Here is a 20,707-nt window from a genome sequence, read left to right on the forward strand (position 1 = left end):
GAGACATCTGCCCAACTGGCTGGTTAATGGGGGTGGGGAATGGGACACAGCCCCAATCTGGCCAGGGCAGGGCCACCAGTCTAGATGGAAGTGGGGTGGGAGGCGGGCAGAGCCTGCCCACAGGAGGAGGAGGGGAAGGGGGACACCAGTCCGACTTGAAGATCTTGAGGAAGGTGCAGTCACGGTTGGCCTTGATGGTGAAGATGAGGGGCTCCCCGGTCAGCCCAGTCAGCTGGCCCACCATCCCGCCGGGTGCGTCAGGACGCGGCACACGTCCTCCGCCTTGTCGGGCAGGCGCTGGTAGACGTGCAGGCAGCCCCACAGCATGAAGTAAAGGCTGACGTCCTGTTGGGGGGTGGGGTGGAGGATAGAGAGGAACGTCAGCCGCAGCACCAGGGTGAGGGGCAGGCCTGCCCCCAAGGTGCGCACCCACAGACAGGCTGCCAGGAGACCTGGGGGACAGCCTACAGCTCCGGCCGAGCCTGAACTCTCTGGAGCACCCCACTAACCTCAGCAGAGCCACAGCCCAGCATGAATACCCCCAGCTCCATGGCAACCAACCCCTTCCCCATTCCAGCTGTGCAGGGTTTAATGTTTCCTAGGCCTGAGTCCCAGCACCCGGGGGGGAGGAAAGGGGGGGCTGCCATCCCACCTGCCCAATAGGCCTGCAGCCCGGGGGGGGGGGCACGCACAGGGAACCCCTGGCGAGGGCGCTGTAATGGGCTAACAAGGTGCAGAGGGAAGGGATGGGGTGCTCGGGGCAGGGCACTTGGCGGCAGCAGCCTCTGGATCCATTTGGTAGGAGCTGCAGGGAAGGCCCTCACGCCGCATGGGGAGAGGACAAAGGGGGACTGGAGGAATGGGACTCCAGTCCACCACAGTCATAGGCGCTGACTCTGTGGGTGCTCCGGGGCTGGAGCACCCAGGGGGAAAAATTAGTGGGTGCTCTGCACCCACTGGCAGCCAAGCTTCCCCCCGACCTACCTCACCTCCACCTCTGCCTCTTCCCCGAGCGGGCCGCGTCCCCACTCCTCTGCCTGCCTCCCAGTGCTTGCCAGCGTAACAAGCTCCAGCAGGGAAGGGGAGGAGCGGGAACGCAGCGCGCTCAGGGGAGGAGGTGGAGGTTGGCAGGGATTTGGGGAAGGGGTTGGAATAGGGGCAGGGAGGGGGCAGAGTTAAGGTGGGGACTTTGGGGAAGGGGTTCGAATGGGGGCAGGGCATGAGTGGGAGGGGGTAGGGCAGGGGTGTAGTGAGGGCAGGGCCAGGCGCAGGGGCAGGGCAGCACCCACCGGCGCCAGCAGAAGTCAGCACCTATGGCCTCAGTGCCATTGACCTCCGCAAGGAGGGACTCGGCGTGAGAGGCTGAGGAAGCAGCAAGGCCCTGTGCTGCTGGCAGACCAGGAGCCAGCTCATGCCAAGGCCCCCAGGCCTCACTGAACACTGACAAATGCAGAGCCAGGAACCAGGCTGGCTCACCAGTGTGTTCCCACTGTTAGAACAGATGTGAAGTTGATGCGAATGTGTTTGGTGTTTAGAAATGCTGGTCAGATGCTGATCTCACTTATCACATCACCGGAGCCCCATGGTGTAGTTACATCAAGTATTTGCATTGTAAACCGTTATGGAGTCCCCGGGCGATGCTCTGGAACTGCTCCCCACAAAACCAGTCAGGACTTTGGGGAGCCTCCTCTCCCTTGGAGCAGACTGTCTCCAGGGCAAGAAGCTCACACGGCTTCACCTCCTGGGTCTCTCCTTGGAGCATTCAGCGTATGCCCCTCCGTGCACTTCCCACAGCGAGTCCCCCCCAGGCGGGGTCCTGGGGAAGCCACAGGATCCTGCACCCCCACTTCTCTTTGCAGTTAGACGGGACTCTTAGCCAGCCAGTAAAACAGGTTTATTTAGATGACAGGAACACAGGTCAAAACAGGTCTTGCCGCTATAGACAACAGGACCCCCTTTAGTTAGGTCCATCTGGGGCCCCCAGAGAGGCCACAGCCCTGTTGGGAAGCCCAAGCCCCGTCGGGGAGCCCCTCTCCATTTCCCAGCCAGCTTCAAACTGAAACTCCCTCCAGCCTCTCACTCAGTCTCCCCCCAGCTCCTCCTCCAGTCTTTGTCCAGTTTTCCAGGGCAGAGGTGTCACCTGGCCTCCAACCCCCCTCCTGGTTCTCAGGTTACGTGCTCAGATATGCTCCCTTCCCCAAGGCACGTCCCAGCCCCACTCCCCTGCAACCTTCCCAGGTCAATACTCCCCACTCAGCATTCACATAACACAGCAAGAACATTCCCACTTCATCACATCTCTCCCCCCTTCGAGACCAAATTGAGCAGGGTCACTTCAGCCAGTGACCTGGGGAAGTTCAAACCTACCTACATTCCCATGGATGCCCCATCATCCCTCCCCCTTCCTGGGGGAGAATTACACCAGGCCCTTCCAGTTTCACACCCCCTTTAAGTTGGGTGTGCTCAAGGGCACTCGTAGTCTGCAGGTGGGAAGGCTTATGCAGCCTGTGTCATTTCCCCCCTCCCCCCAATACTCCTGGGGGTTCAAACTGGGATGGGATCTTTTCCCAGTGGTCCAGTCTGGAGGGCTGAGATTCAGGTTCTCTTGGTTAAGAGCCCCCCTTTTGACTTGGCCACTCTCTGGAAAGGTTCCTCTGTGCTGGGCAAGGGTCCTAAAGCCATTTTCCCCTTGTCTCAGGCCTTCCTCACCCTCTGGCAGGGGTCACAGGATCGGCAGTACTGTCGGACAGTAGTAAAGACCCCAGGCCAGTAAAAGTTCCGTAGCAGCCTCTGCTGGGTACGTCAGACTCCCTGGTGCCCTGAGAGGGGAATGTCATGGGCCCAGCACAGCAGCTGGCAGCGATACTGCCGGGGTACCACCAGCTGCCTCCTGATTCCCCATGACTCCATTTCCCCTGGGGAAACCCATTCTCGGTACAGGAACCCCTGCTCCCACAGGAACCTTTTCCAGCAACCTCCCCACATGGTCTGTACCACACTGAGGTCAGCCAGGTCCCTTATCTTCCACAAGGAGGGATTTTTCTGCAACTCGGCCTGGAACTCAGCCACTGGGACAGGGATGGAGACCTGCTCTCTCTCACCGTCTGGCTCTGAAGTCACAGCCTCCTTGAGCTGTGTCTCTGGGCATTCCCTCCCCATCAGAGTAGGGTCCTGCTCCCCGAGGTCAGGGCACAGTGTCCCTTGCAGGCTCGGGCTATGGCTCACGACCGGGGCACCCTGGGGTTGCTTGGCCAGTTCTCCATGTTCCCCCCATTAACACTTCAGTGGGTAAATGGTGGTGCACCCCCACTTCTTTGGGGCCCTCCTTGTCCCCCCATTTCAAGTGTACCTTTGCCACGGGCACCTTGAATGGGGTCCCACCCACCCCTGTCAGGGTCAGATAGGTGTTGGGCATCACCTGATCTGGAGCTACCACCTCGGACTGGGCCAGCGTCACCTCAGCGCCCGTGTCCCGGTATCCATAGACTTTCCTCCCATCCAGGGTCACCCAGATGATTCAGAGGGCCTGGGGCAAAGCAATTTCAGGGGCCTGTTCCATAAAAAAAAGTTGCAATACTGTAGAATACTATATTCTCATGGGGCCTCCTTCAGGGCCCGGGGCAAATTGCCCCACTTGCCCCCCCCACCCCCCCGGGCGGCCCTGGAAATGGGTGACATGGGATAGATCACTTGACGATTACCTGCTCTGTTCATTCCCTCTGAAGCACCTGGTATTGGCCCCTGTCAGAAGACAGGATACTGGGCTAGATGGACCATTGTTCTGACCCAGTATGGCCATTCTTATGTTCCGATTGCTCATAATCATAATCAGTTACTACTGTGGCGTCTCAGAGAGATGATGGACATGGGCCCCCGTGATCGAATTTAGATAGAGTCTCTTTTCAGAGTCAAAAGCACTTTGAATACAATAGTTCTGGCAGTTTGGTTCATTTGATGCAAATTAGTTGCTTTCTGCTGGCTCTGCTCCTGTAGCTTTGTTTAAAGTTGCTATGGAAAATGTAAAGTTCCCAGACTGCTGTTTGCTGGCTTATTACAACCCCTTCCATGCAGGCTGTGCATGGAGCATCTTCCCCATGTCTCCCTCAGATGAATTGTGACAAAATTCCTCCTCTACCTTGCGCTTATTGGCGGATTTGCTCGCCTTACAGATTTACCCTGTGGATCAGGAAACAGCCCAGCCCAGTCCAGGTCAATTCCTCCTCTGTTTGATCAGGAGTTGGGAGGTTTGGGGGGAACCCGGGCCCGCCCTCTACTCCGGGTTCCAACCCAGGGCCCTGTGGACTGCAGCTGTCTAGAGTGTCTCCTGGGACAGTTGTACAACAGCTACAACTCCCTGGGCTACTTCCCCATGGCCTCCTCCCAACACCTTCTTTATCCTCACCACAGGACCTTCCTCCTGATGTCTGATAACGCTTGTACTTCTCAGTCCTCCCGCAGTGTGCCTGCTCCCTCTCGGCTTCCTGTACACCTCTTGCTCCCAGTTCCTCGCACACACTTCCTCTCCTCTGGTTCCCTAGCTCCCCTGGCCTGACTGGAGTGAGCCCTTTTATAGCACCAGAGGGGCCTTAATTAAAGTCAAGTGCTTAACAGCCTCACCTGACTCTTAGCAGGTTAATTGGAGCCAGGTGTTCTCATAAGCCTGGAGCAGCCCCTGCTCTGGTCACTCAGGGAACAGAAAACTGCTTATCCAGGGGCCAGTATATCTCCCTTCGACTACTCTGCTGTTCCCAACTGGCCTGGGTCTATCACAGCATCTAAATACCGACATTCCATCTTCAGTCTTGTCAAGGTTCCTTCCCCACTCTGGACTTTAGAGTACACATATGAGGACCTGCATATGAACCCCTAAACTGAATTACCAGCTTAGATCTGGTTTTTGCTGCCACCACTCCCAAGTACTAACTCCCTTCCCTGGATAGTCTTGAGAGACTTCTTCACCAAGTTCCTGGTGAACACCGATCCAACCCCTTGGATCTTAACACAAGGAGAATTTAAAGTTTTTCATTGTTTCGTTTTTGAGTGCAGTTATGCAAGAAAAAAAAACCCCACTACATTTGTAAGTTGCACTTTCATGATAAAGAGATTGCAGTACAGTACCTGGAAGAGGTGAATTGAAAAATACTATTTTTTCCAATCGTTTTTACAGTGCAAATATTTGTAATAAAAAATAGAGCGCTGTTTGCTTTGTATTATGTTGTAATTGATATATTTGAAAGTGTAGGAAAACATCCAAAATATTTAATACATTTCAATTGGCATTCTATTGTTTAACAGTGCACTTAATTGCAATTAATTGTTTTGAGTTAATTGTGGGAGTTAACTGCAATTAACCAAGAGCCCTAATTTAAAGAAGTGTTGAAAAATTAAGGAGGGTGCAGAAAAGGGCTACAGAAATGGTTCGAGGGGTGGAGGATGCCTCCAGTGAGACCCAGGGGGCTCAGGCTGTTCAGCTTCTAAACACGACTGAGAGGTCTCGGAGAACCTCCCTTGGGAGAAACAGTGGGATCTAAAAGGCTCTTCAGTCTAGATGAGAAAGTTAGAGCAAGAAGCTGTAGCTGAAGGTGAAAGCGGACAGAAACATTCAAATTAGAAACCGGGCACATTTTTCCATGGTGGTGATGGTAAACCCTTGGAATAAACTCCTAGGGGAAGGGGATGGATTCTCCTTCCCTTGGGCTGGCTCTTCAAATCCAGGCTGGAGGCCTTTTGGAAGATGCTTTAGTCAAACAGGTTACTAGGCTTGATATGGGGGTAACGGTGAAATTCCTGACCTGTGATAACTAGGTCAGGCTATAAGGGGCCACTAGATCTTAAGAGGCGTAAGAACGACCATACTGGGTCAGACCAATGTTCCATCTGTCCCAGTATCCTGTCTTCTGTCAGTGGCCAATGTCAAGTGTCCCAGAGGGAATGAATAGAACCGGTAATCATCAAGCAATCAATCCCTTGTCGCTCATTCCCAGCTTCTGGCAATGAAAGGCTAGGGATGCCATCCCTGCCCATCCTGGCTAATAGTTGTTGGAGGATCTATCCTCCATGAACTTATCTAGTTCTTTTGAACCCCATTATAGTCTTGGTCTTCACAACATCCTCTGGCAAGGAGTTCCACAGGTTGACTGTTGTGTGAAGAAAGACTTCCTTTTGTTTGTTTTAAAACTGCTACCTAGTAATTTCACTTGGTGACCCTTAGTTCTTGTGTTATGAAAACGAGTAAATAACACTTCCTTATTCCCTGTCTCCTCACCAGTCATGATTTGATAGAGGTCTAGCATATCCCCCCTGCGTTGTCTCTTTTCCAAGCTGAAGCGTCCCAGTCTTATTAAAATCACTCCTCAAAGGCAATGAAGGGTTCATTCCATCCAAGCCATCTCTGCTGGGAAGGAAGAGTAGATGGGAAATGCACTTTTCAGAAGTGCACTGGGGCACTTGTCAGGCCATCGACATGGTCTCTTCCGGAAGCAGAGAACACAACACCACACTGTTTACACAAAGGGAGATTTTATTTCTCAATCTGGACAGTAAGAACATGTCTAAAACAGCCACTGGGGAATCTACAAGTTTAAAAATATTGACAAAGTTTAAAAGCTTTGACTCTTTTCCAGGCTGCTCCTTCCCATAGCAAGAGCCTCACAGAGAGCCTGGAGAGAGAGAGAGAGAGTGAGTCAGGAATGATGACAATGCAGGCGGGGGAAGGTACTACATTTATAAACAGCAGGTCCTGCGGTAATGTCACATGCCATCATTGAGGCCTGGTCTACACTGAGGGGAGGGAATAGCGTAGCTGAAGTCGACGTATCTTATTTTGACTTCCCTCCCGTCCTCATGGCACAGGATCAACAGCTGTTGAACCTGGAGTCTAAAGGGTTAATAAATGTAGAAATACCATGAAAGATGAATTTGAGAAAGGTGTATGTCCACAGGTATGTTTATGTCGTTCCAGCGCCCGTCAATCGCCATGGTGCCACAGTCCTCGTTGCTGGAGTCATTGGGCTCCCTGGTGCTCCAGAAGCTGTGAAGAAGAGCAAAACCCCATGGAGACCACAACGGGGAGCAAGGGGTGGGTCAGGGGGGCATGGAGCCTTTCACCCCACACACCTGAGTTTCAGAGGGGAGCCATCCACCCAGAGCCATTGATTTTCCACTTTCTGGTCACTCAGCCCCAGCCAGTATACCCGGGACATTGTGCAGTTCTTCACCAAGAACGCCTGCAATAGACAAGAACAGACTAAGGGGGTGAATGGGTGGGGGACAGGCCACGCACTCTGCCAGTGCCAGGAAGGATGGCCTGGTGGGCAGGGCACTGGCTTGGGACTCAGAAGACTCAGGTTTAAGTCCCAGCTCTGCTACTGACTCCCTGTGTGGCCCTGGCCAAGTCCCTGCATCTTTCTCTATGCAGTTCCCCCAACTGAACAATAACCCTAGCCCTGAGGGTGCTAGCAGAATAACAACACTGAAGAGTGTGAAATGCTGGGGGAGGAGTTTAAATGCCATAGATGTGTCACCATCTCAAATCCAGCAGGAACTGAAGGCTGTTCCTGGCTGATGAGTGGGGGTGGTCTCAGTCCAGCTCTCACCCCTGAGCAATGAGAGGTCTGAAGGGGGTGTGTGGGGCCTGAGCCCCTGTGAGGGATTAAGGGGGATTGTTGCCTGGAGGAAACATGACCTAGTGGTGGGGGAAGATACAGGGGCTGAGGGTGGAGCCACGCTAGGTTTGTCCGGCTGATCGCTTGAAAACATCCCAGCAATTCCCCTCCCAACAGAAATGGCAAAAACTCCACAGGGAGTCCTAGAAATATGGGGCTGAAAGGGACCCCGACAGGTCACCTAGCCCCTCCTCCAGTGCCAGGACCAAAGAAACTGAACCCTGCCCTGATGGGTGTTTGTCCAGCCTGTTCTTACAAACCCTCCCAGGTCTCATGTAGACATATGGAGAGCGATCCACAGGGGATGGTTGTAGCCAACAGCCTTGGTGGGCCTGAGGTTGGCTTAAAGAATCCCCTGCCCTGTAGCTCCCACTGAGAACAACAGAGAATCCCGCAATGGGAGTTGCCGTGTGCTGAGCTCCCTTGAGCATCTGGCCCTGTGGGCCCGTGTCTGCTGCCACCTCCCTCTAATTGCAGCCCTCGCATGGGCACGGCAGCTGGCACTGTGCTCCTCACCTACTCTTTTCTGTAACGCCGTGATCTCCTCTTGCATTTTACTGTGAGACTCCTTCATAGCGGCCAGCTCCCCAGACACCGAAAGATGGACAGCGTCTGGATTGGTGGAGGAAAGCAGGTTAGCAGCCAAAGTGCAGCATTGTCGTCTCAGAGCTTCCTGCACAGCCCCCAACTTTGGGCTGCTTACAGGCGCCACGGGCCCTGCTCGAAGTCTCCTCTGGGATGCCTGGAACCTGGGCTCCTGGCAACAGTCAGAGCAGCCTTCGGGCTGCTCTAACTTCCTCTGTGCCGACTCTGGAAAGCAGGGAATAACCATGGTGCAGCATGCTCCAGCCAAGCCCCTGATCCATCCCTTACACCAGGGGCTGGAAGTCAGGCGGGTGCAGGGCTCTGACGCCAGCTCCACACCAATCTGTGATTCCCCCTACCCAGGGCAGGGGCAATTTCCATCCCCTGCACACCACCAGTGTGGCCCAGTGTGACACAGGATTGGTCCCTTTAGGGGACTGCAGGGGGTTACGTCCTACTTAGAGACCCCAAATAGGCCTTTGACAGCCTGGGCAGACAAACCAGCTACCTGAGAATTGGTAACAAAACGGTTTTCTGTTCGTGTTTCTTTAAAAATGGATCACTAGGAAGGATTTTTAATTGCTTCAGCGCTAATTAAACCATCGAAGCTCGCCCCTAAGAGTTCATCTGAAATGCTTCAGGGCAACCACTGCTCAGCAGAACCCCCCAGAGGGGAGTGGGCACCAAACCTACAGAACTGAGCAATGTGTGAAGGAGGCAGGGTCGGCCAGTGGACCAAGTACTGGCTTGAGGCTCGGGACATCTGAGTTTGATCCCCAGCTCTGTTACTAACCTGCTGCGGGACCTGGGGCAAGTCATTTCCACTTCCCAGTGCCTCAGTTTCCCCATCTGTCAAATGGGGATGATGATACTGCCCTCCTTGCAAAGTGTTTTGAGATCGACGGATGAACAGCACTATAGAAGCGCTAGGGATTCTTATATCTTCCTTGCCCTCTACTGTTTAGCTTTGTGTTGTTGTGACGTTGCACTCCAGCCTGAGGGATGCTGTTAGGGTTGCCACCTTTCTAATTGCTGATAACTGAACCCCTATGGCACCGCCCCCTGCCCTGCCTCTTCCCCAAGGCCCCATCCCTGTCACTTGCTCCTCTCCCTCCCTTCCCCCGCCCCCCATCGCGCGCTGGATCCTCTCAAGGAGCCCGTCTGCAGATAGGAGGCTGCCCAGCTGAGCAGGAGCTGGTGCTGGCTGAGCAGGGCCTGGTCACAGTTAATGACCTGGAGCCTCCCCCCGCCCTGCGGAAACCAGGCATTTGGTTTGGGTGCCATTTAGGGTTGCCAGGTCCCAAAAACCAGTCACCTGACAACCCTTAATAGCCCCCTGACAGAGAAGCCAAAAACCAGATTGTCCAGGTAAAAACCAGACAGGTGGTAACCCTAAACTAGATGCCATGGGATTCAGCATAAGGACTGATTCGCAGCTCCCAGCTACAAATGACCAGCAAATCTACTGCAAATGGGAGCAGCTCAAGGTTGGTGGGTGGCCCTTTAAGAGAGGCTTCAGGTCCAGCTCTGCCCCATTCCTGCTTGCTGCCTGGAGTAGAGGGATTCTGGGAGTTCTAGTCTAGAGAGATTCATGGGAGTTAGAGGCTGACAAGGCATGCTGGGTAAAGTGCCGTGGGGATTGTGATACACGCCAAGAAAGGGTTAAACATCCTGCAAAATAAATAACCCTCCAAAGACATGTGGGGAGATAATGTTTGTGTTTTGATGTATTTACAGATGTAAGCAGAGTCTGAATGAGCTCTCCCCTGACATCTAGTGGTGAGCTATGGAAAAAGACTTCAGAAGCTGATCTTGTTTGCATGGACATACCCACCCTGCCTAGGTGCTCGGTTTGATGGGATTGCTTGCCCAAATGATCACTTCTAGCTGGTGTTGGATCCCCAGTCTCCTTGTTATTGGGGCAGGAGTAATAAAGGGCTGTTACCCTTGTTGTGTGAACCAAGGGCAGCAGAACTGTACCTGGAATCTCCCAATGGAGGGACTCACCCTCAAATGAATGACACTCACTAGGCAGGGGACATGGGTTCCAAAGACCAATGCGAGTAGGGTGAATGGGCTTATTGTGCTTATGGGTTCTAGATGTCATTTGACCCATGTACTAATTTAGACTCAATTGTGGGTTTTGTTATATGCTACAGAGCTGAAGTCATTGATACATTGGTCAAAGCATTAGACATACTTTAGAACAGCATCTCTATTGTAAGAGACTGCCTAGTGTGTACCAGCAGTGAGGCTCTCACACTAACAGCTGAAGTCACTGAGAGCTGTGGGAGAGGGGCTTGAAGACCTCTTGGTGAGTGGGCAGCTGGCGGAGAAGCATGGCAAGGAGCTACCAGGGCAGCTGGCGGAGAGGTGTGGCAAGAGGCCAGGATAATTGGTGGTGGAGAGGGTCAGGGCAGAGCCCTGCCGATACATGGCAATCAATCATTGGGGCAATGAGCAAGTGCTGGAGCGATGTGGCATTTCAGGTGCCTCCTTACCCACCCCTGCCTTCCACACAGGGTGGGAGGTTAACTCTGCAGATGAACCTCTGAACTGTGGGGCTACACTGGCCAAGGACAGCAACTATGAATGGGGTATGGAGAAGGGATGGGCACATTAAAGGGACTTTTGGGTTGCTGGACTTAAGACCCTGAGGGGAAAAGGCCACTGCCCAACTTACTTGAGGGTGGGTCTTTTGCTCATGGCTTGTGTTTATGAACCCTAGTTGTGGTGTTTTCCCAAATTAATGCTGAGTTAATTCCCTTCTTTTATTAAAAGCTTTTTGTTACCCTCAGACTCTGTGCTTGTGAGAGGGGAAGTATTGCCTCTTAGAGGCACCCAGGGGGTGGTGTGTAATTGCCCCAGGTCACTGGGTGGGGGCTCGAGCCGGTTTTGTGCTGTATTGTTGAAAAGGAACTCCTAGATACCGACCTGGCCCTTGTTGCTGCTGGGTCCACCTGGCAAAACTACTTGCAGTGAGAAACCAGCAGCTAGAACTTGAACAAAAGCAAAAAAAAAAAGCTGATATGGAAGGAGAAGCTTCTGAAATACAACACCTGTGTTTTGAACATGAACAAAGAATGGCAGATATTCGATTGCAGGAACTAGAAGCTAAGGCAAAAGTGGACAGACTGAAGCTCCAACTCATGAGAATAAAGGAACAACAGGAACTGTATCATCCTGGACAGCCAGCTCCTCTCAACAGCAAAGATGGGGATAAAATCTATCCAGTTTGTAACAATGTTGGTATTTTGTTTGATTCTAAGCAGTTCTCTGTGTGTATCCAAATTTACCCCAACATTTCCGCCTTTTATGTAAATGCTTTTACTGTGAGCTCAGGTGAAGGTAAACCCATAACTTGTGCAGAGACTGTAAAAGTCAATGGTAAAAGCTATTTAGGGTAAATTACAGCTTCTAACATCACTCTTGTTAAAGCAGGTCAAAGAGGAAGATTACTTACAAAATAAGAGTGTGAATATTGTGATCCTCTATGTGTTTACTGTATGTATGTCTTTAGCCAGAATCATTCTTGAATGGAATGGTGTTAAACATGAAGTTATAGCTGATGTAAGGAAGTTATTGCCTAAGGATCTTTTGATTGGGGATGATATTAAAACGTTGTTCAGTCAAGTTGATGACATAAACCAGTCAAAGGAAAGACATAATCCTGAACCTGTGTCTACTAGGGGCAAGGATTTGCCTATGGAGAGTTTCTCCAAATGTTTGTCTGAGGAAGATGGCTGCTTGTCTGTGCAAAGAAGCAGTGCATATGTGGAAAAAATTTCGGAGTGTCTGTCTGGTATCTCAGAAGTGGATCTAATTTACTTTGATTTCAGTAAGGCATTTGATACGGTTCCACATGGGGAATTATTAATTAAATTGGAAAAGATGGGGATCAATATGAAAATTGAAAGATGGATAAGGAACTGGTTAAAGGGGAGACTACAACGGGTCTACTGAAGGGTGAACTGTCAGGCTGGAAGGAGGTTACTAGTGGAGTTCCTCAGGGATCAGTTTTGGGACCAGTCTTATTTAATCTCTTTATTACTGACCTTGGCACAAAAAGTGGGAATGTGCTAATAAAGTTTGCGGATGACACAAAGCTGGGAGGTATTGCTAACACAGAGAAGGACCGGGCTATCATACAGGAAGATCTGGATGACCTTGTAAACTGGAGTAATAGTAATAGGATGAAATTTAATAGTGAAAAGTGCAAGGTTATGCATTTAGGGACTAACAACAAGAATTTTAGTTATAAATTGGGGGCACATCAGTTGGAAGTAACAGAGGAGGAGAAGGACCTCGGAGTATTGGTTGATCATAGGATGACTATGAGCCGCCAATGTGATATGGCCGTTAAAAAAAGCTAATGCGGTTTTAGGATGCATCAGGCGAGGTATTTCCAGCAAGATAAGGAGGTGTTAGTACCATTACACAAGGCACTGGTGAGGCCTCATCTGGAATATTGTGTGCAGTTCTGGTCTCCCATGTTAAAGATGGATGAATTCAAACTGGAACAAGTACAGAGATGGGCTACTAGGATGATCCAGGGAATGGAAAACCTGACTTATGAAAGGAGACTCAAAGAGCTTGGCTTGTTTAGCTTAACCAAAAGAAGGCTGAGGGGGGATATGATTGCTCTTTATAAATATATCAGAGGAATAAATATTAGGGAGGGAGAGGAATTATTTAGGCTTAGTACCAATGTGGACACAAGAACAAATGGATATAAACAGGACACTAGGAAGTTTAGACTTGAAATTAGATGAAGGTTTCTAACCATTAGAGGAGTGAAGTTCTGGAACAGCCTTCCAAGGGGAGTAGTGGGGGCGAAAGACATATCTGGCTTTAAGACTAAGCTTGATAAGTTTATGGAGGGGATGGTATGATGGGATAGCCTAATTTTGGTAATTCATTTGGCAATTGATCTTTGATTATCAGCAGGTAAATATGCCCAATGGTCTGTGATGGGATGTTAGATGGGATGGGATCTGAGTTACTATAGAGAATTCTTTCCCGGAAGCTGGCTGGTGAGTCTTGCCCACATGCTCAGGGTTTAGCTGATCGCCATATTTGGGGTCGGGAAGGAATTTTCCTCCAGGGCAGATTGGCAGAGGCCCTGGAGGTTTTTCACCTTCCTCTGCAGCATGGGGCCCGGGTCACTTGCTGGAGGATTCTCTGCAGCTTGAGGTCTTCAAACTATAATTTGAGGACTTCAGTAACTCAGACATAGGCTACGGGTTTGCTACAGGAGTGGATGGATGAGACTGTGTGGCCTGCGTTGTGCAGGCGGTCAGACTAGATGATCATAATGGTCCCTTCTGATCTTAAAGTCTATGAGAAGTGAATCTGGCATTAGATAAGGCTCAGGAAGATGTTTCTCTAGAGCAAATTCAAATTGGTGGTCAGGTAAAAGCCCTAACTGAGGAAGGAAGGGGACATTCTTGGTGAGTGATAAATTGTTGGCTAGTAAAGCTTGGGGAAGTAAGTCTGACCCAGGTAAAAGTGATGTGCTTAAAGTAACTCAGTGTAGTAAGACACTATTTGTGGAAAACAGCAGTTTATCTGTTAAGGGAAGGAAAGACTAAGTTAGATGAGCCTAGGCTGCCTTCTGAGCTGATGGCTTTGTCTAATCAGCAGTTTGGGAAGGTAAGGTTAGTGGAACATGAGTATCCCTACACCTTACCTGTTACCAGAGTGGAAAACTGTGATAGTGAAGGAAATGTGCCTGTGTCTGTTAAGGGTAATGACTTGCCTATGAAGGGAGCTACTCCAATCTCCAAGCAATTGTCCGTGAACAGCCATGAGTGCTGGGACAAGAGAAATGATATCCCAAGCTGTGGTGTCTGGTAAAGGGGTATGTTTCTCTGGCACTTTTCAGACAAAAGAAGCCTGTCAGCCTATGATGGTTAAAAAAGTATCAGTTGACCCAGATTCTGGATACAACTAAAGCCCAAGAAGGAAGTGGTCCTGAATTTGTGTCTGCTAGGGATGATGACATTGTAACTATGTTGTATCCAGTTAATGTCATAAATAACTCCCAGAGACCAAGCGATTCTGGTGCTTCTATTTTGCCTGTTGCTAGTGCGTTGCTGGGTAAACAACAACCTTGACTGATCAGGGCACAAGGAAAGCATGAAGGTAATTTAACTATGTTACCTACTGAGAGTGTGAAAACTTGTAACAAGGAAAAGAATGCTTCTAATCTTGTAACTAGGAAGTCTAGCAGTTTACCTGAAAGGAGGGGGTTGTGAAAATCCTCCTAATGGGACAGAGGTGATTCTGGATTTAAATGACAGGTTTCAGAGTAGTAGCTGTGTTAGTCTGTATCCGCAAAAAGAACAGGAGTACTTGTGGCACCTTAGAGACTAACACATTTATTTCAGCATGAGCTTTCGTGGGCTACAGCCCACTTCTTCGGATGCATAGAATGGAACACACAGACAGGAGATATTTATACATGCAGAGAACATGAAAAGGTGGAAATATGCATACCAACTGGAAGAGTCCAATCAATTGAGATGAGCTATCGTCAGCTGACGATAGCTCATCTCAATTGATTGGATTTAAATGAAACCCAGAGAGAATCTGTTGTTGCTCAGGAAAATGTTCCTTTAGAGCAAGTCCTAGGTGAAAAGGGTAAGGGCAGAAATTCTGTGAAAAATGGGTTGTTGCTTAGAAAGATTCCTGAAGAGAAAAATCTTCAGAGTAGTTTTTGCAAGGAGTTTGCTGCAACTGATGGGTGCGGAAGTGATTTGATTGAGTTAACTCAGGGTGAATCACTGTATAGAGACAGCAACAGTTTGTTTGGGAGACTTGTTTCAGTTCCTAACTGCCAGGGTCATTCTGAGGTGTATAGAGCTGCTGACTTTGCTTTAGAAAGACCCCAGAGTCCTCACCCTCAGCCAGAACCTGCACCCCTTCCTGCACCCTTGCCCCAGTCCTGATCCTCTGAACCCCTCTGTCCCAGCCCAGAGCATCCTCCTACACCCCAAACTCTTCATCACCAGCCCCACCCGAGAGCCTGCAGCCCCAACCAGAGCCCTCACCCCGTCCCACACCCCAACCCCAATTTTGTGAGCAGTCATGGCCCACCATACAATTTCTATTCCCTGATGTGGCCCTCAGGCCAAAAAGTTTGCCCACCCCTGCTTTAGTTTAGGAGCCTTGAATGGCGCTCACCATGTTCTGTGTGTCCGAAGCTGCCAGAAGCTAGCCAGAGCTGCAGATGTGTGCAGCTCAGCCTGGCATGTCTGCGTACGGACCGTAAACACCAGGATTTGGGTGACACTGAAACGGGGACCCTTTCTCAGCAGCGGGAGGCACCGAGCTTGTTACAGGCAGTCCAATACCGTCGTTAGGGACTGGAGCCTGGCTGAACACTCCAGCAGGAACCCAACCTTTCACCAGGGTCAAATTTATTCAGCTCAACCCAGCCCAGCCCAGCCTCACAGGAACAAAGGACACTGGCCTAGGCAACCTCAAAGAATCTGTTGGACTCTTGAGTCACCTCTCTTCCTTTGGTCAGTTTGGGACTGTGATGAGGTAATGCTCACCTGACTCGGGGGGTGGGTGGGAGGGAGGCAAAGCCAAGAGGAAAGAAAGAACATGATACAAGGGAGATACTTTGTCATGCTCTTCCCCTCTCTTCCACCTCCACCTACAGACATTGCCACCGAGTGACTGAAGCGCTGATCGAAGGGGAGAGCCTGGCTGAAGGGCAACCAGCCAGCCTGTGGTGAGAAGCATCTGAGTTTGTAAGGGCACCGGAAGTGTTAAGAGCAGCTTAGAATGTGTTTTGCTTTTGTTTCAGTTGACCAAATCTGACTTGTTCTGCTTTGACTTATAATCAGTTAAAATCTATCGCTGTAGTTAATAAATTTGTTCGTTTATTCTACCTGAAGCAGTGCGTTTGGTTTGAAGCCTGTCAGAGACTCCCCTCGGGATAACAAGCCTGGTACATATCAATTTCTTTATTAAATTGACACACTCGTATAAGCTTGCAGCATTCAGCGGGCATAACTGGACGCTGCAAGAGGGAGGATCCTAGGGCTGTGTCTGGGACTGGAGATATTGGCTAGTGTCATTCGGTTGCGAAATCCAAGCAGCTTACATGCCAGAGGCTGGGCGTGAACAGCCCAGGAGTGGGGGTTCTCACAGCAGAGCAAGGTAAGGCTGGCTCCCAGAGTCAAGGATTGGAGTGACCTACCAGATCACCAGTCCAGATAACACCAGGGGAACGTCAGAGGGGGCCCGACCCAGGCACCGGGAAATGCGGGGGGAAGGTGTTTTCACTGGGAGCAGCAAATGGGGAGAGGAGCCAGGATACCTCAGGCAGAGCTAGGATGTGTGTGAGATTCAGCCCTGGGCAACGGGTCAGCACAAGAGCACAACGGGCTGATGCACAGGCCATGAGCTGTGCCCAGGCCTCCTGGTGGAGGGATGAATTTCAGCCTGTGTTCAGAGCCGGGGGGAGAGGGGGCTGTTTACACAGTTGCGGCCCTTTCACAGATCCACCTGTAAGCGAAACTACAGGGTCCATCATTCCACAGGCCGTTGTCCAACAGGTGGGCGCAGTTCTCATCACCATTTTTGCTCGTGAACAGGTTATTGGGCTCCCCTTCATTCCACTTCCTGAACGAGAAGAGAGAGATGAGCTCTTAACCCGCTGACTCCCCGTCCCAGAGGAGATACACCCCCAGTAAGCTGGGCCCCACCTTCAGTGTAACCTACAGCAGCCTTGGGGTTCATTTAACTTATGCTCAGGCCCTAGTGGGGTCCTGGAAAGCTTAGAACAGCCAGAGCCCAGCAGGGCTCCAGCCCCTGCCCCAGGGGCTGTTGTGCCAGCTCTTCTCCAGCCTCTTTATGCTGGTTATATCCTGGGTGAGGGTCGGGGAGGAGATTAAGGCTCCTTCAAAATCCCTTGATGCTGCCAGAGCAACGTAAAGAGCCCTAAAGCAATGGAATATTGGGCCCATTGTGATGTTGCACCCATATGATTAAATGTATAAATGGATCATTCTTGTACCTGAAACTAGAAATATGAAATATAACTCTGAGGTCCTATTGTAATTATGCAAAGTGTGGGCCATTAATGGTGGTTTGGAATCTTGATGGCTCCCATCACTTAGGACAATTGGTTGTAAATGGCCCTGTTTACTTGCAAGCCTTCCTGTGAGTCAGGCCAGGCAGAATGAAGGCTTGGGGGGTCTCACAGGACATGCGACCATGTCACCTGGTACTGGCATCCATCTTAACCCTGGGGCTTTTCCATTTGGAAGGAGGAGTGGGATCCCAGAGAGACAAAAGATTCCTGCCAGGTGCCAAAGCTATCTAAGGGAGTGGAACAGAACAAAGGAGTTTCCAGTCATGAGAAATCGCCTAGTTACCACCTGAGCTGGAGCTAACAAGAACTGTACCAGGGGAAAGGATTAGCCCAGACAAGGAAGGAGTCCAGTCTGTGAAAGAAGCTTATTGGAACATCTCTGAGGGTGAGATTTTATCTGTACTCAGTTTCTTATTGTCTTAGGCTTAGACTTGCGGGTTTTGTTTTATTTTGCTTGGTAACTTACTTTGTTCTGTCAGTTATTACTTGGAACCACTTAAATCCTACCTTTTATACTTAAGAAAATCACTTTTGCTTATTAATTCATACCTGGGGGAGCAAACAGCTGTGCATATCTCTCTATCAGAGTTATAAAGGTGGACAATTTATGAATTTAACTTGTATAAGCTTTATACAGAGTAAAATGGATTCATCTCGGGTTTGGATCCCATTGGGAGCTGGATGTCTGGGTGCTGGAGACAGGGGCTCTTCTTAAACTGTTTTCAGTTAAGTCTGCATCTTTGTGGCATGTGGATCAGACCCTGGCCCTGTGCTGGAGCAGACTGGCATGTCTGGCTGAACAATGCAGGGTCCTGGAGGCCCAACCTTACAGAGAAAATGGGCTCAGAGATAGTCTCAGTACATCAGGTGACAGTCCCAAGGGGGTTTCTGTGACCAAACCCGTCACACCCATTCCATTACTTTAATCCAGTGCTAGCGGGGATTAAAGCAAGTAGAGGGACCAATATGGCTGCCCATGATGCCAGGCTGAATACTCTGCATGGGGAGTGGGGGGGGGGGTTGAAAAATTTGCACCCCAATCTCAAGAGTATGTGACATTCCCCCTAGAGGAGACAGATCTTTTATACTGAAGTATCCAAACGAATGTGGGGCCAGAGACAGCATTACCTGCTCACAGGGAAGGCATCGTGATTGGACCACTAGAGGATAACAGCCTACTACTAGTTAATGGCATAAGTGTGGGAGGGCTGCGCTGTTGAAGGCCCTGCTGCAAGGGTAGAGGCTGCTACTCACACACGCAGTGGCAGCACAAGCTTCCCCTCACCACAATGTCTCAGACCAGACCAGCCTTGGAGAGACCCCTCTGTAGGCTGAGAGGGGCGCTCTGTCCCTGTGACCCATTCCATCCTGCAGACAGCCTGCAGTTTGAACATAAGCAAAAACTGGCAAAAACTTGAATGGAAGAGGAGCAAGCCTTAGCCCAGCTGGAGAAAGAGGCTGATAAAAGAAAGAAAGAAGCTGCTAAGAGAGAAGAGAAAGCTCGTAGGGGGTGTCTGGAGCTGCTGGCTGCTGAGGAGAAAACTCGACAGATGCAACAGGAGACGGCTAGACTCCAGCTCCAAGTCAAAAAAGCAAGGGGAGAACAGCAGTAACTGTATCTTCTTGAAAGTCCAGTTTATAACAATGTTGGTATGTTGTATAACTCTGAGCAGTTGTCTAGGTGTAACCAAATGTACAGGGGTGAGCTTGAGCCAGTTCGCACCGGTTCACAGGAACCGGTTGTTAAATTTTAGAAGCGGTTTTAGAACCCCTTGTTAACCGGCTTCCCTGCGCGGGAAGCTTTGATGGGCTCTGGATTGGAAGCCTGTAATTCCTCCTCCCGGCCGCCAGGGGGCGCTGTGCTGCGGGAGCCATGCAGGCTGCCTCCTGGCCCTGTTGCTGCTGCTTCTCCTCGGCCCTCTGACCCTGTGGCTCCAGCTGCTGCCTGATGGGTCCCCGGCTGCGTCCTGCTGCTCGGGCTGCTCCCAGCCCCTCCCCCTGGGGGAGTGTCTGACCCCTCCCCCGCTCCCCCTGCCCCAGCCACCCCCAGCCAGCCCCTGACACCCTCCCCAGCCCCCTGCCTGCCCCCCTCCCCCGCTCCCCCTGCCCCAGCCACCCCCAGCCAGCCCCTGTCACCCAGCCCCCTGTCTGCACCCCCTGCCTGCACCCCCTGTCCCAGCCACCCCCAGCCAGCCCCTGTCACCCTCCCCAGCCCCCCGCCTGCCCCCCTCCCCCGCTCCCCCTGCCCCAGCCACCCCCAGCCAGCCCCTGTCACCCTCCCCCAGCCCCCCGGCTGCCCCCCTCCCCCGCTCCCTCTGCCCCAGCCCCCCCCAGCCAGCCCCTGTCACCCTCCCCCAGCCCCCTGCCTGCCCCCCTCCCCCGCTCCCCCTGCCCCAGCCACCCCCAGCCAGCCCCTGTCAGCCTCCCCCAGCCCCCCCCCTGCCCCCCTCCCCCGCTCCCCCTGCCCCAGCCAGCCCCAGCCAGCCCCTGTCACCCTCCCCCAGCCCCCTGCCTGCCCCCCTCCCCCGCTCCCCCTGCCCCAGCCACCCCCAGCCAGCCCCTGTCACCCTCCCGCAGCCCCCTGCCTGCCCCCCTCCCCCGCTCCCCCTGCCCCAGCCAGCCCCAGCCAGCCCCTGTCACCCTCCCCCAGCCCCCTGCCTGCCCCCCTCCCCCGCTCCCCCTGCCACAGCCACCCCCAGCCAGCCCCTGTCAGCCTCCCCCAGCCCCCTGCCTGCACCCCTCCCCCGCTCCCCCTTCCCCAGCCACCCCCAGCCAGCCCCTGTCACCCAGCCCCCTGTCTGCACCCCCTGCCTGCAGCCGCCCCCTGCTAGCCCCTGTCTGCATCACCTGCTCACAGCCAGCTCCTGTTGCAGCCAGCCCGTGTCACACTCCCTGCCTCCAGCTAGCCCTGCCCCACGCCCCTGCCTGCAGCCAGCCCCATGTCCACTGGTGCCCTGCAGTTCCCAGGGCAGTAACCCTGCACACCTGCTTCAATGGGGGGGGGGCATGGAGCAGCTGGGACCCACACATGTGCACACCCTAGGGTGACCAGACAGCAAGTGTGAAAAATCGGGACAGGGGATGAGGGGTAATAGGAGCCTATATAAGAAAAAGACCCAAAAATTGAGACTGTCCCTGATCACCACCCACACATGTGAAACGGAGCTCATTTCTACTTCAGCCCCATCTTTTTTAAAAAGAACTTTAGGTAGGGTTAAAATACATCTGTATTTTCCTGGACATGTCAGGCTTTTCGGTTCTTAATCACCTCCTGGGAAAATATGGACGTATGGTAACCCTATTGGTACAAAAAATACATGCTGTCGCACATCCCTTAAATCAGAACTTT

At 51.8% G+C, this 20,707-nt stretch overlaps 1 protein-coding gene and 1 long non-coding RNA gene across 4 annotated transcripts in view; one reads left to right on the forward strand and one right to left on the reverse strand.

The window, feature by feature from the left end:
• Positions 1–20,707, forward strand: part of LOC123353370 (ras-related protein Rab-3C-like) — a 1,186,649-nt gene that overhangs the window by 165,042 nt on the left and 1,000,900 nt on the right. The window lies entirely within an intron of this gene.
• LOC123353383 lies at positions 6,905–8,237 on the reverse strand. The gene is made up of 3 exons (XR_006574486.1): positions 8,181–8,237; positions 7,117–7,226; positions 6,905–7,030 (listed from the first exon to the last, which is right to left on the reverse strand). It is a non-coding gene; the product is annotated as an uncharacterized LOC123353383 (long non-coding RNA).

Source organism: Mauremys mutica, chromosome 20 (assembly GCF_020497125.1).
Source record: "Mauremys mutica isolate MM-2020 ecotype Southern chromosome 20, ASM2049712v1, whole genome shotgun sequence".
NCBI lineage: Eukaryota > Metazoa > Chordata > Testudines > Geoemydidae > Mauremys > Mauremys mutica.